The sequence below is a fragment of the Lepeophtheirus salmonis genome, chromosome 7 (assembly GCF_016086655.4).
Source record: "Lepeophtheirus salmonis chromosome 7, UVic_Lsal_1.4, whole genome shotgun sequence".
Classification (NCBI taxonomy): Eukaryota; Metazoa; Arthropoda; class Copepoda; order Siphonostomatoida; family Caligidae; genus Lepeophtheirus; species Lepeophtheirus salmonis.
Window position 1 is genome coordinate 25,010,514 of NC_052137.2, and position 16,728 is coordinate 25,027,241.

Here is a 16,728-nt window from a genome sequence, read left to right on the forward strand (position 1 = left end):
TTTGGGAATTTTTTTCGAAAAATTTTAATTTTTGATTTTTTTTCTTCAAATAAAGTCCAAAAACCAAGCCCCTTGAAAATTATAGTCCTGCAGACGACCCTGAGGGTATTCTGGTCAAAGGACCATCGTCAAGCCCGGGCCTGATCCCCCTGGACCCTGGGGCACCTTTGAGAGGAAGGCTTGTGCAACTTTTTAACCCAATGTGGAGTCGCCAAGGGCTGCGGTGGACAAGAAGTGGGAGGACTTTGTGAGGAAGAGGTGTTTGTTATTTTGCCATAGGATCGACGCTATGCTGGCATCCAAGGGATGCCATTTTGAGCAATTACATAGCTAATGACATACCAATAAACCAGTAAAAATTTCAATTATCTGCCTCTTTCATTTTCGAAAATGTGGACGAAATTGTACACAGGAATCAATTACTGCTAGATTCTCTGCCGCAGACTATGTATAGTAGGTATGTTCATTGAACTTCAATATTTTTCTTTTAAAAAAGATATTTTGATAGCAAAATCATGTCTCTAGCTTCAGTATTAAGGAAGTTATATCTATTTATCAATGAAAATTCATTGCTTTTTTTCATACTGTTATAACCAAAACCAAAATCTGTGACCTAATATCATATTTCAATAAAACAGCACAACTTTCTTAAACATCAAGATAATTAATTTAAATTAATGACAGTATTGTGTAACAGGCAGTACTTTTAAATATAAGAATAAATTATAAGACAAAGTACATTCATATTGCACAGTAATAAAGATTGAAGGTATTCATGTCGGGTTAAAATTATGTATTTAGCCTCGATAGATTGTTTAAAAAATTTACAAGATACTAGATAAACAAATTTATAAACGTCCATTAATCTTATTTATGATCCAGGATACCTTCTTTATGATTTTACAGGCTATGTTGAAACAGCTTATTTTCCAGCCGATGCTGCAACTAAATATAGCAACGGATTGAAAGAAAAAAAAACTGGGTGAAAGATTAAGAATTTATTCACATTAAATATAAATAACGTCTAATTGATTTTCTCCATTTAAATAACTAGAATCTAGGAATTTAATGGGTATCTCCAAAACACTTGTAGACTCCCGTGTACGCCTCATGCAAGCTTTTTCGCACCGTAAAATCGGCATTTTGTAACATTAGTACATATATGTACATTGTATTAACCTGTCCGACAGAACTATTTTTCTGTTTTTGAAGGTTGGAAAACTATTAATGTAAACCCATATAAGCCCTTAGTTTGATGATAATGATGGTACATAGTGATTTTGATATTTTGTTAAATGGTACACACGATAAAAAGTTTATAAACCACTTCAATATCTACATCATAAAAAATTATTAAGCTATATTCTTTCGATCTGTAGATTAATATAATTTATAAAGTGATCTAATATTGTCATAAAGATATTTAACCAAATAAACGGAATAAAGGGCTTTTAAGGACTTAAAGTTAATCTTAAGTCAAACAAGGATGACATACTTAAAGAAGGTTTTATGGTTTTGACATAAGTTATGGAATAACTTCAAAGTTTTTAAGTGTACTTGTTAAGTAATCCCGCATGTAAAAACAATTTTTTGTCGAAACTTTTGAAGTCTGTTTATATTCCTTAATGTCTATATTTATCAATTTTGAAAAAAAAAAAAAAAAGTAATAATAATCATCCGGCAATTTTTTATATCTAATTTTCTATTTCTTTATTGGCTCAAGAAAAAGAAGTTTGATCATTAATAAGCACTCGATAATTCAGACTTTGAAAAATCCAATCTTCTAAGAAATGGATCGAGAGGATTTGTAAGGAGGGGGGGTATAAATAGCTTAAGGCCTCTTAAAATATGATTGAATACCCTCGACCCTTGGATTGACCCGAATGTAGTGTGGGATTTCTAAAAACCACCGCCGATTCCCAGGAACCCCTCAAGTACGAAATAATAGTACCAAACCCTCCAACTTATTCGACCCTTTAAATAAATTTGGTATGGATCAGTCTCAAAGAAGAATTCGTTCTGTTTAAAATTTTTTCTTTGAAGACATCTTTAAAAAAAGATAGTCTGGATTGGTCTTATTTAAACTTTTGTATATACCAATTATATGAATGAATTGTTGCACAAATCACATTTGTACAGCTTATAATATTGCTATATTTTTACACTGCGTTTGATTAAAAACTTCTTCATCAAAAGTGCTAACCAAAATGATTTTAGATTATTTTTTTTAGAAATAATTTTTTGTTATTGTATAGAAAAGATCATTATTTTATTCAATTTTGTTTTTTTTATCGTAAGTAATATTTTCTAAAATGGCATCTTTTAAAGTCAATTTTATTATTTTTGTTAATACTAAACCGACTGAAATATGTAATAACATTTATTTAGAAAAGACAATTAATTTTTTTCAAATCATTACAGACTCTATTAATCAAATTGGGAAGGGGGATCACACCTCCAGCAGTACCGGTCCAGTTCATAATCATCCTTTCTGATTATAATTTCGGTTAAATTAAGGTCAGTGGCAAGTCTCATCCTGCTGACGTGGGATAATTATTGATCTTAGCCTCCCAGATACTGATATCTTCTTTTCCTTTTTAGCCCACTATGTACTTCCTTGGACCTTTTTAGCTCCTAATCCAGGATTTTTAGCACATTGTATAGACTGAACAGAGTTCAACAATCTGGGAAATGTATTTGCTTACCCAATTGGGCCTTTTACCTCAAATAGAAAATTGATTTTTTGTTTCTTTCTTTGCTGTTCAGTCATTTTCACTCCTAATATTTTGTTCAAAATTACGGAAACAAAGCTTTATTTTTTGTAAAAAAAGAATATAAAACTGATTTGCCAGATATTTTACTATTTATACTTGTAAATATGAAATAATTTATCTGAACATTTGACGTCCAGTGGTTTTCTGATTCCAACAAGGACTTGAAATTATAGCTCCGCATCAAATCAGGTCCTTTATGAACACACACAATTGTTCAATCTGGATTGCATATCAATGATAGCCTGTATTTTCTATGTTAAAAAGGAAGTTTACTTTTCAGGAATGAAAAAAATAATGGCAACATTTTTGGAAAAGAAGATTCACTCTTCATATTGCCAGCTCCAAAAGAACAGGGCAGCTAAAAAATGGTACCCATTAATATCACTGATAATTATCAATTTAAGCAGGGAACAATACAAGGAATTTTTGTGGCAAACATATTGAATATTTTGATGCAATTTCAGTGGAAAAAGTGCTGATTAGGTGGTTATTACTGCTTGACAATTTATGAAACCATGTTAGTTGATATAAAATTGATTTGCTCTTGCTAATTTGTAGAAATTGGCTTGGACACAAATTGTGTAATAGTATTGTACATCATATTACTATCTCATTATAAAACATGGATTAAATTATTATATATAATACATTGTCATTGAAATGATAATTTTTTCAGGGTTAAACTTTCTTTATAAAGACTTATTATTTTGTCAAATGTTTAAGACTTGAGGTGTTAAAGCTGCAATTTACTGCATTTAATTTAATAATATGATAATATTATTTTGATTTCTATCAAATATAAAAGTTCCATATTCATTTACTAGGGTTGTTTGGTGCAAAGTTCGAGAGATGGAACTACTGGGGGTTTTTGAGGTTATGTTTAGTTTGTAGCATCTCTTGGAAGAATACACACCAACTTTCGGACAGATCGATCTATTTATTTCGGCTTGGCATTCGTTTGAATGGAAGAATCGGCCTGAAAGATTATAGTGACTCTCTTTTGGGTTCACTAGGAATGATCCTCACCCACAGTCTGGGGAAGTATAAAACTCCTACAGGTGCACATTAATAATCGTTATTGGATCGTTTGAAAAAGGAGCTGCAAGAAAAACGCTCACGATTTCCCTACAATAAAGTCCTTTTCCATCACGACAATGTACCAGTTAACACCTCAGCAGTTATAGTAGAAAAATTAATGGAAATAGAGTTCGATAGGCTCGAGATGACCACAGGACTAGCAATACCATGCTCCTTCACCCTTCTGTCATCCGTCACTACATCATGGATTTTATTAATGGTTTCTAGAGTTCTAAACTCAACAGGGCGTCCAGAACGTTCAGCGTCATTTGTGCCCATGTGGACACTCGGAAAATTTTGTAACCACTTATAAACTATTTTAATCGAAGGTACAGTGTCCCCATAATGTTTATCAAGCTTCTTTTTGGTTTCCTGAGGCGTTTTGCCTTTCATAAAGTAATGTTTAATCAACACACGAAATTCTTTATGGTCCATTTTTTTTATAATCACTCCACTGTCTCGATTCAAAAGAGTGCCAAACAGAAAGAAATAGACTTATCTGGGTGAAAGTTGATGTGTGTTCTCCCAAGAGATGCTACTAACTAAACATAACTTCGATACGCGCTAGTAGCGCCCTCTCTCGGACTTTGGACGGACTTTTCAAACGACCCTCGGGAGTGTTCCCTAGAGATGTATAAAATATATCCTAAAAAGCAGCTCTCTTCCCGAACATTCTTTAAATTGTAAGGATTATGACATTAATTTTCGATTTCTTTAATTTTAACATACTGATATTCAATATTATTTGACTCCTTGTTCATTTAAGTGTTCCCCTGTCTTAAGATTTTCATTATATGTCTACTCAAAGTAGCTATTTATGTATGGATTTTAGACAATGACGTATACATCAAAAATATTGTCTGTATGTAAAAATAAAAGAAACCGAAAATGAACGTGATAATATAAAAAATATTTGGGAGAAGTGCATTTCAGCAGTTATAATTTTGTATTTTTCAGCCGCAAACAGCTGTGAGAGAAATATATAACAACTTTGGAGAATAAAAAAACCTATTCAGATTGCCTTCTAGAAAAAGTTGCTCCCGCTTTTGAGGACATACTTTATACACCTCTCAGATTAGAAGTCTTTGAAGAACTTGTCATATATGTAGAAAATGTATTTACAGATTTTTTTTTTTTATTACTTTTAATTATGTTATTAATGGATACATCAATAATATTCTTTTGTTGCGTAGAAATCAAAAATAATATGGATGGGAATTCTATTACGGAGACATGAACTTACCAATAACCATATTGTGGTTCCTATGCTTCTTTCTTGAGGAAAAGCTAGAGTTTTTTTAGACAAATTCCTATTCAAACATTATACAATATAGACATATATTATCAACATATGTAATTGGAATAAATGGAAGAGGAAACCTTTTTTGCTTTTCCATTTGCGCAAATCAATAAAGACATCAATTTATAAATGATCCATGTATAATATATTTTAAGACATTCTTACTGAAAATGTATTAAAAAATATTGAAACATTATGAAAAATGTATTGGCGTTATTGATTGAAAACTACTTAATTTTTTAAGTTTATGTATTTTTTTATTGAACAGATAAAAGAACGTATTACCCAAAACATTGTTAAAATTTTTCCAGTCAGTTCTGTCATGATTTCTTATAATTTTGATATGATATTTTCTCTCTTTTTTAACATATATTCTATAAAATTAGTGTCCCCCATAAAAAATGTCTCCCATAGATCTTTTTTCGAAACACTCAAGGACTTTTCTGTAAATAAAAACCGCAAAATACGCCGCAGAAATTTTCCTCTTTCCTTTTTCAGAGCCCGGATACTACTAATGGGGACTTGTTCATCTCTTGGTCATTTCAGCAATTGAGGAATTAGGCTTTTTCTTGAAGGCCGACTTTAGGCGGTTGACGGATACGGAGGGTTATTACCTATTCCTGGAGATTGTCTGAGGTCCTCCCCGACCTTCAAAGGAATGGAAAACATTGTAAATTGTCTTTCTGAAGGCTCAGTCTGCTCCCTGATAGCCTTCTAGGACGATTCCGCAGAAAGGAGGACTGTTATTTCAATCCTTTTCTCATACTGTGTGGTCGTGTTGGCGACTAAGACAATGTTTTTCTTAGTAGTTGACAGCAAATTATGTGTTCTACTACATTGCTCTTCTGAAAATTGTAAACATATGGCTCTTAACCTCTTCAAATTTGCATAATAAAGATAAGTAAATACTAACAGTTGGCTTGGTATATTTTTGTATTAGCGAGTTCAATAAATCGAAGAAAGTTGTCAAGATTGCATCCTTTACGTTTTATAAAACTTAACAAAAAAGGGTTTTTCATTATCATTAGGGGATCGTAACTTCATTATTAATTAACTAGTCAAAGAAATAATTTAAAATAGTTTATATGCTATATAATGATTGTAAACTTTTTTAAAGTGAATGATCATAATTGAATTAAAAGTTTATATTTGATTAAACATAATCAGGTATATGCAAATACTTTGAGTAAATAAAATACGTACCAATTAGAGTTTATCTCCCGTGATTTCTAGGATTTTTACACCTACAAGAAATCCCGCATTTAGATAGATCGTATAATAAGATTCCTTTAATTATAAATATATAACATAGAGGAAGTTTCATTTCACACGAATGAATTGAAGCCATAAAATGCATTTATTTTTTAGTGCAAAATCTAAAATTGATCCCAATTTTTCTTTCAGTCATTTGAATTCTGAAATATTTGGGATTATAGTAATTTGAGAATATCATCGCTCAAAGTCATTTTTTACCCTTAAAATAATACCCAAAATATAAGTATTATTATTTAAACTTATGCAAAAGTGTTTTTTTATTATTCTAAAAGTATTTTTATTATCTGTATCTTGTTCTGACTCGACATATTTCCATTTTTAGGCTGAAAAATGATGGAAAATGAAACTCTTCTCATAACTTATTCATAATATATAGTGACGAGGAATATCATAGCTAATATTATAGGAAGATATTCAATGTATAATTTAAAAAAAGATATATGTAAAAATATGCCTTTCCAATGATTTTTGTTCTATTTTGTGCTTTTAAAGGGATCCCATTTTGAAATATTAAAATTCTCTACTCAACGTGAATGGATCACTTTATTGTTTCGATCCTGGTATCTCATTCCCAAGGGAGGAGTCCCCTCTACTCCTTTATGAAGTTTCCTCGTTGTCGTTGTCCCCCGTTGAATTTGGAATCCGAACTTCTCTTGAGAGGAATGGACAAGTTAGAAGTATCTTCCTTCAATTGACTCCATCTTCTTTTTGCAGAGAATTAAGTTATGAAACTAGCATTGAAATCGGAAAAAAACATTATGGTAATGCTGACTTTTTGCGAGTACACCCCATAACAAATGGGATAACTTAAAAAAATACCAAATGGAACAAAAATAATAAAGGACGTGCTACGCAACACAGTTGTTTCGAATGATGGACCTCTATCAAAACGACAATCTTATACTAGGACAAGAGGAGGTGGCTTGTTAATTTAATGAAAATGACCAAATTAATTTTTTTAGACTACTGTCATATTTAGAGAATCTCCCTCAAAAAGGAGGGGCAAAAAAACTCATTCATAAGAGTCTTGTCACTTTCCTTGCTAGTGTCAAAAATGGCCTCTCCCCCCTCACAAGTCTCTTTTCAGCCACTTTTTTTTATAGCTCTCTGGAAATTCTGGGTGGAAAAGGCAAGATCTCTTGCATTGACTCTCAAGGAATTGAGTGGATTGGGCAAGACGGTTTTCTTTAAGTCCTTCGGGTCCAGTTTGGCATTTTTGACAGAGCCCTTCTTTCTCTCCAACGTTTTGACAGTTGTTTTTTTGAAGGTTGGTATTAACTGAAAATGAGGTGAATTAAAAAATATAGCACTATTTTTATTTGAAGCCCCGGAAATTTCACCCCATGTGTAACGTGTATTAAATTTATATACTTTATTTAATTATATAAAAGGTTTTCATGATAAATTCAAACAAAATTAATTTTAGTTATAACTTGAATCAATAACATTTCAAAAAGGCTGATGAATCTTTTTGAGCGCACTTGCTATAGGAAGTTTAGTAAACTAAATATTTTTGGTTGTTGTATGCCTGGCATGGAGATACTCACTAAATGCTCCACAGTGTTCGTATTTAGAGTACATCCCTAGGATTTTGTATTTTTTCTCATATCTATTATTCAGTTAAATCCAATGAGCAAACTTTCATAAATTTCAAGGTTGCCAAGATATTGAGGTCTATGTTTGATTTAGATTTTAAATATACTATATACTGAGTGGTATTTGTGTTTATCTCCTTCTTCTCTTATTTGCATGCATCTTCTCTGTCAAGGTCATGAAAGCAACTGTTGCTTTCCTCATAAGCATTCTTCAAATTGTCACGATGACTGCGTGAATTTTCATGTCATATTTTATATAACTCTGTTAATCCTGGATGACCACTCTCTGACCTTACAAATTAAAAAAATATTTTGGTCTCATTGATCAAAAAGACCTTGGATTGAAGTCTTACATTTTAATTATGAGAAAATCAAAGACATCAGGTTGGAGAGATGCAACAAGATTTTGAATTGGCAGAAATATTAGAATGTAAGCAAAAGGATGATGCCCTTTAGTGTTGCAAAAAGAGGCTTTGTCGATCAAAAGTTCAATAATCAATATAATAACAATTTTTGCAACCCAAAATCCAGCTTCCATTATATCCGTGGTAGTCATTAGCAATGGGACACATGGCATATTCATAGACAAAGTTCGAGGAAAGGCTGGAGTAGCCCCCTTACCCTCAAAATGTATGAATTTAGTATGTAAATAAATACTTTTTTCTTTCCCTAAGAACAAATTTCAAACTTTCCACTCTAATGTAAACTATCTCATTCATCTATGTATGGTCAGGTCAACCCATTATTTTTAACGAAAATATTAAACACTGATGTGTGTTTAAAGGCTCTAAAGTGCATGGTGACACTTGCAGTGGACAATATTCCTAGTTGTAGGTCATATGTGTTCCAACAGGACTCATTTCCTTACCATAAAGCTAAAATAACTTTGTCCTTTGTGCTATCTAACTCGTACAAACAAAACTCTTGGATTTATATATCGGGGAAAAGTTAATAAGTTGTAAGTTTATGAACGTTCTCACAACTACATCACAATTTTAATCAAGAAGTATAGTAAAAATCGACCAGGAACTTGTTCTTGCCTGTAAGTCATTCTGTCATCGACTGGAGCACGTATTTGAGGGCAAGGGTGATTGTATAAAAATGGTAGTAGATCAAAACGTAGACAGACAAAATGTCCACCGACAGAGCGTCGACTGACATAACGTTGACCAACAAAATGTCGAATGGACAAAACGTCGACACTAAAAAACGTTGGTTGAGAGATCGTCAATCGGAAAATATTACATTTCAAAATATGGAAAACTGTTTCTACGACATTTCCCGCCGAGATATTTGCCCACCACCCCTGCATAAACTTACAGTAAGGAGCCCTCTCAACGACCCAATTTATTTCACAAGAATTAATAGTTATAACGTTAATAATTATTAAATATTCTTAGTTATCCTATTATTTTCTTATATATAAATGTAAATTTATTAATTGTGACTAATGTAACGTACATATTCTAACGTAATCACAGAGCAATTCATCAATTTCCTCGTGGAGTGTTCTCAAGTATCTCGCAAATGTGTGGATCACTTTGCCAGGAGAAAAAAAAAGCTAGGGCCTGCAAATGCTTGATAATCAACTGACTGTCTTCATTATTATAGCATTCCTGAAGAACAAGGCTTTGAATTTTTCGCCATAAACATTAACGAAAATGGAAAAAACACCTGACAATTTTAGTTTGGGGGAAAACTTTTTTAATTTGGTTAATCAGAGCTTTTTTTAAATCGACCGTTATCGAAAAAGGACTAAGGGGCATTGGGAGGTACCCTTACTTGTAGTTTATAAATGAATGGTGCTGCTGGATTATGTTTCTGGTGGAAAATATCTGAATGGGATATATCACAACAACATTTGGATTAGCCTTTTATTTTACATTCTACGGTCGACCTTCTGTCAGTCGACGTTTTGTCTGGTTGACATTTTGTTTATTCGACGTTTAGTCTATTCAACGTTTTGTTCATTCGATGTTTGGTTGGTCGACGTTTTGTCCACAGATGCTAAAAATAAACCTTAAATTATTATGCACAGTATAAAATCGTGGACTTGACTTAAAATTAATTTGGATTACTTTGGGTGAATATTTTTAAAGTACTAGGTTGCATTATTAACCTACTAAGGAATATTCCGGTTAATAAACAATAAAGCACATAACTTTTGAAAATTAATAGTTGTCATCATGTAGACGAAAAGGAATGGGGTGTCTGATTTGCTCCACATCCAAGTGAATTTTGAGGAGACCATAACAGTTGTACTGTGCTCCCAGAGTCTTCAGAACAAGATTAAAAGTATGGTGGAATCAGGTGAGAGACTTGAGAGGTCCCCTAGCTACTGTAGACGACAGAAATCTGGATCATGGAGGACGTGGTCACTGCAATCACCTGAAGTCCAGTTAAGTCGATGATACAGCATACCAAGGCTCTCAATGTCAGTGATTAGACTATAAGGAGGTATGTGAAAGATTTGGGTAAGGCCTTTTATGTACTGCTTTCAACAGTAACAAAGGTCAACCGGGTCAAGATAACCCAGAAATGGTTAACTTTGTAAAAGAATAACCGTCGATTTGGGCCCTCCTCCCCAAATTGCTCCTCCACTGACTACACCATTTGGGGCGTTGTCGAGAAGAGAGCCTGTGCTACCCCTCACCGAAATTTGGGTTACCTCAAGGTCAATGTTGTATTCCTTTTCATTCTTAAAAAAGTTTACCCAATTTGTTTGTTAACAAAAGAGTTTGATTTGAACACGCTCTCCTTAAATTAATAACTCTTATCATCCTCTTTGTTTTTGATTATCTTAAATTCTCCCTAATTTATTTTCTAAATTTATCAGGAAAATCCTGTATATATTTAGAGTTTATTTATGAGCATAACTATGCGGTGAATAATAAAAAAATTGTGCAATTTTATGTTAAGTCCTGTACTTTTTAGCCCATGTCTTAAATATACAAATCTACATACATACAAGATTTATAAAAATATGGAAAAACTGATTGATTATTAATCATCAATGAAATTAAATTGTTGTCGTTTTTCTAAGTCAATGAAAATATTTATTAAGAGTAGAAAACTTACGATAGATCTTTATTCAATATTTGATTTAATTCGAAAGTTTCAAAGTATTCTTGAATAGTCTACAAATTGTTAATTGCAAAAAAAAAAAAATAATATGAATGAAGGTTATCGAGTTTAAAAAAAGTCGAAGTGTGAAATTATGCATTAAAATTAGAAAATAAAAAACAATAGTATCCTTACTACTAAAAAAACTTGAAAATCATGAACGGAAATTACAGTTTACAATGACTATTTCATAATATCTGTAGTTCAATGTTTTTGTTTCTGAATGTACCTTCAAAGTACAACGCCATTCCTTTCGGACAGGCTTAGCTCGCAGTTTCAAGAAAACTCAATATTGTTTCAAAAAGGATGAAATAAATATTTATCCTACATATGTATATATGCAAATTCTCTGAAACTGTGTGTATTCAAATGTTGCAGTCAACGCACAAGTAAGCTGGAAATAGTTTCTTTGAAATTGAGTGTGGATAACATTTGTATTCTTCAACCAATTATCTTCAAATTATATGTGCAAGTTATTCTTATGAATAACAGCCTTGACTCCGACCTTGGAAAAAAGAGCAGGTGTTGATGAAAGTCCCCTTCAGCCAATACAGGAATACTCTCAGATCCTGGATATCCTGCAGATTTTGTGTTGCAGGATTATCTCTTGGTGTGTCACTCAACTGCATCTCACATAAATAAGTGCATGGGGTTGAGGAACCATGAACTTGGAGGGCAAAAACTGGTCCAACAAGGTTAAAAATAAATAAATCATGACCTCGTCTTGTGATCAGCATGCTTTGTTGTTGATTCATAATCACCTCCAAACTCTTCCAATTCTTTCATGACTCTCCGGACAAAGAAACTGTCCAGGTTTAAGAAGTTTTGAATCTCACAATTTGTCTTGTTCGGCAAAGATCGCAACACGGGCACTCTGCCGCCTTTTACGCTGTTGTTGAATAAATACTTCATGATGGATTCCATTTTTTTAATCTGACGTCAAACACTGCTGGTTAGCCGTTAAAATAATATCCTACCTGAGCATGTGCTCAAAGTTTGTTATTATACAACAATTTATTTGGAAGGACATATCGGGACCAAATAAATTCTCATAAATCAAACTAACGTTCTAAAAGATAGCCTCAATTGTGGGGATGTTAACTAATCCCGAAAAAAAAGCCTATTATTGACTCAAAGATGTCTACAAAACATTGAGATATATGTATTTATGGAGTAAAAGAATGAATTTGGATTTTCTCCTTTTCTTGATTTGTGTTGAAGATTGTAGATTCTATTACATAAATGTGTCATTTTAAATTGTTATTATTTAATAATATGATGAAATAAATTATTACATAATAAATATAATAATGTATAATTATAATGGAGTGTCTTATACTTCAAATTCAGTGCATCAACATAAAACAAATCTTGAACAAAAATCAAGAAATGAAGAAAATTCAAATACAATTTTTGACATTATACAGTCATTGTAGATGCCAATATTTCATGAAAGAATGTTGACCCATATCTTGCAGTAGCATTTTTAATTACGAAACCAAACGACAGCTGAAAGAAAAATAAAAAGTTTTTTTAATTTTATGTTTCTAAGTGACAAAATGTTGAAGTAATACCAAAAAAAGGCAGCCCTTGTGGGACCTCCTCCACGTTGGTGCCAATGCCGAGATAGCTGTTGAGGCATAGCATCTCTATCAAGAGCTTCACCGTCAAAAGCTTCAAATCTCCTCCCCAGATCGCCTTACATATGGTAACATAACTCGGTTTCCTTCCACACCTCGAAATGGTTCCAGAACAATTTAGACGACTTCATCTCCCCAGACTTTTGGCCTCCCAACTCACTCGATCTGAATCAAACGATTTTTTTTTCTGTGGGATTTAATTGAACAACAAAATAATCGAACCCTTGCAAAACCAAAGACGAACTTATCAGTTGAATCAAGAATCAATTCCAGGATTTGTCAAGTCACCAAGTGCAATGGCTTGCTCACGTTTTAGCCTCTTATAGAGACTTTAAGTGAGGCTGGAAGTGATGTTATTAAATAGAATAAATTAGAAATCATCAAGCTTTCATAAATTGGTTCTTTGTTAATAATCTGATTACTGGTTAGAGAGAAAATCATGTTTGAAAAAAAATCATTTTAGCTTGTGCACGTTGTATATTGTATATTATTTGCCTGTCTTTGCATTTTTTTCCGCAATATATCACAAATCATGAATTTATCAAAATGTTAACTCCTTCGTCTTTAAGATCTAAAAACCCAGAGTGCAATGAATTACAAATTCAACGTTGTATTTCTTAGTAGAATTACTCTCAATGATACCACATACTAGATTTTCTGATTTCTTGGGATTTTTTAAAAATTAGTGGGGTCTTGGGAAATATCTGGACAGTATTAGTGTACAAAAAACCTGTGATACATTGCGGCTCTGAAGAAATTTTTCATTGGAACCTCAGGGTTCCAATATTTATCACAGGTGGCCACATTAAAGGGAGATTCCATTTAATCATATTTTGTCATAAATTAATAAGTTAATATGAACCAAAATAATAAGGTTGCTGAAAAAATAATTGCGTATTTTTCTCTTTATTTCAATTCTTCATAAGATGTGTTACAATCCTCTGATTCGACCCAACTATGTTTCATTTCATTTAATAACTTTTTGCTAACGAAAATCTAACTTCATGATGCCTTTCTCGTAGAAGCCCTTTTCTTTATTACCAAGAACTCGGAAAATCAATTTTCAGAGGTCTCTTCTATTGATGCCAAATTTGTACCTCCAAGTGCGTTGGTCATAGACAGGAACAGGCGGTAGTCAATTGGTGGCATGTCTGGACTTTTGGTTGGATGTGAAAGAACTTGATGATGTCTTTCTGTCTGGCGGCTTTTGTTCGATTGTCAGCTTCAAACGTTCGAGTTGTTTATAGTAGAGGGCACAATTGAGCAGTAATTTTTTTTTGGTCCAACCACAGGTGTGCAATACAAACCGAAAGAATATCGGCCCGTATACATGAAAAGTTTTCATGCTCACTTTTGACGCGTTTTTCTCTTCGGGTACTAAAAATGTAAGATTTGGTGAATTTCTTCCTTTGAGACTTCCATACTCGACACACGATAACTGAATCGGCCAAGTGGAATACTGTCGGAAAGACGTTTGTTGTATACACTCACACTTTTACGACACCTTATCGTGTGATCTGATGTGATCCAAAATGAACCAGATATACTTAGTTGAAAAAAAGAGCCGGAAATATAATATTACTTTTATTGCCAATACTATATTTCTATGACTAATTTGAGCAAAAGGTTTTTTTGTGTGGATTTATCCGTAATACATTGTAGAAGTACTTAGTTAGGATCAAGCTATAAATTTATGCATAAAATTGATTACTAATTTAATATTTTGTATAACAAATATCATTCGAATCGCATCAATATTAAGTTAAGAATAGCGTTGTGCTAACTTGCTGATTCTATGGAAACATAAAAAATCTATATTTAAATACACAAAAAAGAGAAATGATTAAATAAAGATGCAATGTTATAGTAACCATTATTATTTTGATCTATTAGTGATGTAATGAAGAAAGAAAATGTGACGACTTAACAGAAAAACAATCTTGAAGGAAAGGAAAAAATAATCAATTAATTTTTGACATTATTGATATAGCTATATCTCTATATTCAATGCAAATGTTGGTCTGTCTGTGTGTCCGAAAATCACGAACAAACTAAGGAATGGGGTTTGCTGAAAGTTTTCATGTTGATTTTTTAGCCTCAAAAGGGGTTTATTTTTATGCCCTTTGAGGCCATGGGTGGTTTAGCAATTGACAGTATTCTAATTTTTTCTCAGCGTCAAGTATTTATCTTACTGAAATAATAGTTTGCTTCATAAAGCTGACAAGTAGAAGCTGAATCTAGATTCTATAAAATCACTTTGTACTTGACCAAGGAGAACGTATTTAAAGTCCAAGTTCATAAGTAGGTGTTGAGTAAGCCTTATGGATGCACTTATTGCTTGCTTCAGGCCTGTAAAGGTTTCCATTCTAAGTCCCATTCTTCCTTCCATAGAATTAACCAAGCATTGAACTTGGAAAGATATTCAAAATTAATGAAGCCTTTGTTATTGTCCTCTCACGTTTTTCCGTAGAGAAGTATTTTGGAAGAAAATTCTTTGAAGAACAGACGGTTTGAAATAACGGTTCCGGAGTTTAGGATCCATAGACAACAACTACTTCTTTCGACACTTCCGACGATAACATTGACTCTCCATGACAAAATCCTTATCTTGAAATTGCAGGGAACAAACTCTTGAATACTTAGAAGGTGGCTAAGCTCCGTCAGTTTTCCTAGGTATGGTTATAAGCCAGGCACTTTTTAAGAATTCCTCTTGTGAGAAGGAGTGAAAAGAAACGGTAGGATCCTTAGATTTTTTTATTTCAAATCCGACAAATGGGTGCACAACAACGAGCTGTCATGATTTAAAAAAAAACACATGAAATATGCCAATAAATTTAGAATAATGATCTTCATTATAATAAAAATATTATCATATAATAAGAGGATCCTTGTTATAATGAGATAAGCTGATGTCATGTAGTATTTGAAGAGCCCGTAAATTACATAATTTTATACTTACAAAACTTCTCAAAATTAACTATTAGTTCCTCCATGATATTAGATATTTCTCTTTATGAGATGATAAATTTAGAAAGGTAATGAGTAATGACTGATAATGAACAATATCAAAGTTTGATTTACATCAAAGAGAAGTTTCACATAGTTGAAGGGAAGTATAGATATTAGCATCAAAGGTGGAAGAAAAAAAAACGCACGAAAAGAGTAAGAGTCTCCCTTGTCTCTTTATTTTACCTGAGGGAAAAATTTTTGTCCCTAGAAATTAAAAATTTCTAGGGACAAAATAAAGCTTTCGACAATTTATCTAGTATTAAAATCCAAGTGAGAGATAATCAATATAAAAGGATATAATCTTTAAATATTGGAATTCCTAGAAATTATATTTGATATATTCTATGTATACAGGGATATATAATAGAAATATTTAATTCCATTATTTTTTTGTATAAAATGTAATTTTATTTTCCTATTGATGCTTAATATTGTGTTCTTAGTCTACAATAACTAAGATAGGAATCCAGTTGCCCCAAAAATAATTTTTTTCTGCAATTCACTCAAGGAAGTTTTAAATTAAAAAATAATAAATTTATATTACTCAATGAGGTTTAAAAATATCATAGCAAATAATACAATTTCTCCAGAATAAGCTAGACGTTAACTGATATTATTATTATTTTATACGTAATGGAATGTAGCTTTTATTTACATCCCCAAATCATAATATAATTATACTCTAAGGAAATATATCATCATCTTGAACTCTGATGTGAAAAAAAAAAAAAAATCTCAGAGGAGGAATTTGGCCGAACTTAATCTGTCTCAAGATCTTGGTTCAGTGCCCCAGGTGTTTAGCTTTGGTACCAGCTTGAATGGGGATGAGGTGATATAGGATTTTTGACACAAAACCAAGGCCCCATTTACCGTCATTATGATCACAATGCGATCGTTGGCCAGTCTCGACCAGGGATTTGTTGGATTCGCCTCAA